We start from the raw sequence: 3,790 nt of genomic DNA on the forward strand, positions 1-3,790 counted from the left end.
CTGACCACACGCACAGAGAGAGAGGGTGCGCAAAAAAGGAGCTGCCGCGGGGTTGCTGTCGCCGCCGCGAGGCTGGGCTCGCCGCTGTGGAGGGTCGCCGCCTTCCTCCACCATCACCGAAGATCCATCACCGGAGCTGCTGGGCTCGCCGTATGCTACTGTTGTGTCGCTGGAACTGTCCTGGGGTTTTGCCACTTATTCAGATTCTGCTCTGTTTTGGGTTAGTGATGTTGCTATTGTTTTGGCCGCTGGAAAACCTCGATGGTGCCACCTCTGCTACCAAAAACAGCCACTGAGTCTTCTATGATGGTAAGCTCTAACCCTGCTTCAGCTTCTTTACCTGTTAATTTCTCCATGGGCCACGAGAGTTGTTGCTAAGGCTGGTTGTGTCAGGAATTTACCGCGAGTTGCCATCGTTTTGGTCACCGGCTGTGAAGTTGGTGTTGCCGGAATCCACCACTGGTGCAGCCGCTACTTGGTTCCCTCGAGTTTGGTAAGCGTTTTGTTTGGAAGAGTCCTTTAATCGCTGTTTTATTAAGTTTTGCGGCGTTAATCGCTATACGATTGAGTTTCGGTTGTTGTATGTTGCGATTAGGGTTGTTGAGACTGTTGCGAAAGTGGCTTGGAACCGAGGTTTTGGCTGCCGGGATTTCGATTGTTGATCTCGGGCTGAGGCGGAAAGGATTCTGTGATGCGTTTGGATTATGGATTTGTGTTTTGAGGTTGGGGCGCTTTCCAAAAACTATGTTTTATGTATTGGAATTATTACATATGAATACTGATATGAGACAATCGGTATTTGGTGATTGTATCTGCCTTGTGTGTTATTTGATTGTCTCGAATGGTTAAGGATGCTTGTTGGGCTGAATTGTTGTGCGGCTTGTGAAATATCAGTTCTTCCTGTAGAGCCTGAGGAATGGACTGACTATGCTTCAATTGCATACTCTGAGTGTTTATCATGTATTAGGTCTTGTTGAATGACGAGGATTAGAGCTTTATGAACATGACGATCTATTGATTTAACGCTGTTAGTCTTGCATTGCATAATTCTTGGTATTAAGTTTGGCCAGCTTAATACTAGTGGATTTTGTATATGAAAGCACTGATGGGTTATCATAGATGAAATACGAGTTTTGGGTAAAGCGAATCGCGGGTTTTGAGAACGCTAGAAACTATTTCTCGAGGCTATTCAGTTGTGTCTTGAATTTCATTCGAGTCGACTTGTTCTTTCATGTCCTAACTTGAAGTTCTTGTTTGCTACTCCTTTCGAAAAGTAATTTGATGTTTCCACTCTATTTCTCTATTCATATGCATTCTTGTTTGATCTCAATTGCATATACTTGTTTGGAATCCATGTTGTCTCTGTCTTTTTCTGTTTGAGTTCTTCCTGATTCACATATCCCTTGATATAGCTTTGAACTTGTCTTAATGCGCTGTGCCTTTTAACTCCGAATTCCGAGTCCATTCTTTGAGAAATTGTTGATTCAGTTTTTCTCTTACTTGACAGTGATCCCAGCCAATTTTGAGATTTTATGAATCGCTGTTGAGTTGATATATACTTTTCTATATATGAAACTTTGAGATTACTTATACAGTTTAACAAACTTTATGAACAATGTATTTGGAAGTACTTTTAATCGTGCTTTTGAGTTCTGTGAGCTTTGTCTTGGGTTTGAAATATTCTCTTCTGTAAACCTCATGCTTCCTCGACTCAGCTCGAGTTTGTTTCAAACTGATGCGCTGGTTTTCTTCCTATTGATCCTGTTGAACTACCTTGATCTAAGGGTTATTTTTGGAGTTGTCAATTAATTTATTTCTAGCAAACTTCATTGCTTGAGCGTCTTTGTTTATCTGGGAACTGGATACATTCTCTTAAATCTATGAGCATTATCCTTGATGTTGTTCCTCCTTGCTAGAGTCTTGTATCCTTCTGAGTAGACTCGAGAATTGTTTTGATATCACGTGCGACTTGTAGACGTAATAACGCGATGCGTTAGTTCCCTAAGACATGATATGTGTATATGGAAGGTGAAGCGGTAGGTGTGTAACGTTATGATGAGTTGTGGGTGTTTTGTCCCTTGCAAACGAACTTGCAGGTGTTAGGCTCATAATCGGCTATGAGGTTGTAAAGTGCTTGATGGAGTTAGAAAGTTGAAACTTTGAAGTTGATAAGAGATTAGTGTGCGGAAGTTAAGCACGTCGTTTTAATCCCATCATGTTTATAGCCTTCGATGCTCTGCCTTACCATCACATGTTTGAACCATGTCATCTTTGTTTTGTGAACGCCTATCTTGATTTGCACCCTATTTTGGCACCTCAAGTTTGTGAGGCATTGAGATCATATGACCTTGTGCATTGAGCCTATCTTATAATGTTTGCTTTACAATCACACTCCTGCCTTTGTACCTTTATGCATACGACCATCCAAGTATTTAAAAACCGTATATATGTTTATATGTTGAGATATTTTGCTTCTTTCTTAAATGTATTCAAAGGTGAACTGTTATAGAATTTCTTTCGTTTTGTATCAATTTTCGAGGGCAAAAATTTTTATAAGGTGGGTAGAATGTAAGGCCCAGAACTTTTGAAAAGTCTTATTATGACCAAGTCTCAGATCATATGGTTATTTATAGCCTTAATTTCAGAAATTATTTTATTAAAAATAATTAAGGCAAGTTTTGACTTATTGGATTTGAGATAAGTTATGATTATTATCCAATTTTATAATTATTGGATTATTTTCTATATTTAAATTATAAAGTTGATGGTTATGAAATAATAAGAATTTTATATGATTTGGACTAAGTAATTAATATTTTAGATATTAATACTGCTATTTTGGAAAATGAATAAATTAAGTATATTATTTCTAATTATTTGATTTGGACATTTTATTGAAAATAATTTGTGAAATCGATGAGCAAATAGTATTTTTATACATTATTATTGTTGGGTTAAAATTCATTTCTAATTACTATATTACCCCTACTTTTATTTGAAATTACAAAAGTAACCCTAACCCTAATTTTGATACACCCATTCCCTGAAACTAACCTCCTTCACGCTGCGCAGCCTCCAGGCTTTCCTTCATCCTCTTTCTGCGCAGCCCTATGTGAAACACACACACACACACACACACTGTTCTTTGAGAAACCAACGAAGAGAAAGAAAGGAAAGGCAGAAATCGGGAGAACGGAAGAGAGAAGGGAGGAAAGGGGCTGTCTGCGGTTGGCTCTATAACCGACAGATGATATCATCAGCCACTAGGGACAGGCATTCATCATATGCATCTATGTGACATTGCTTGGCTGTGCATATTGTACTTGGCTTGCCTTTGTGATTAATTGCTAATTGTCCTACTTGCAATAACTGTTTGTTTGTGCCTGCATCTTCCTATTTGTGTTTGCATCTGGGACTCTGTTGGATTGTGGTGATTGGTTGTTGGTTGCATTGTTTGGGCCTAGGGCCGTGGCTGGAAAGAGATGAACTGATGGTTGATTTCGGTTTTGTGTTTCTGGTTTGAAAAAAAAAATTATGAAAGGCTATTTTGGTTCCGCATAGATAAACCGTTTTGAAAGGCTTTTGAGTTTTTGAGAATTGAACGGTTCTTCTTTCTGAAAAGATTTCCGACTTTACTTTTATTGGAAACTGTTGTTTTTGAAAAGAGGCATAAGACGGTTATTAATCACTGATGTGGTTATCTTCACGTATCCTATTATAGTAATTCCCAAAAACCCTCTACTGAGAACCCTTTCGAGGATGATGTTCTCACCCCCCTACATTTTTCCCC

This window comes from Arachis ipaensis, chromosome B10 (genome assembly GCF_000816755.2).
Source record: "Arachis ipaensis cultivar K30076 chromosome B10, Araip1.1, whole genome shotgun sequence".
NCBI classification, from domain to species: Eukaryota; Viridiplantae; Streptophyta; class Magnoliopsida; order Fabales; family Fabaceae; genus Arachis; species Arachis ipaensis.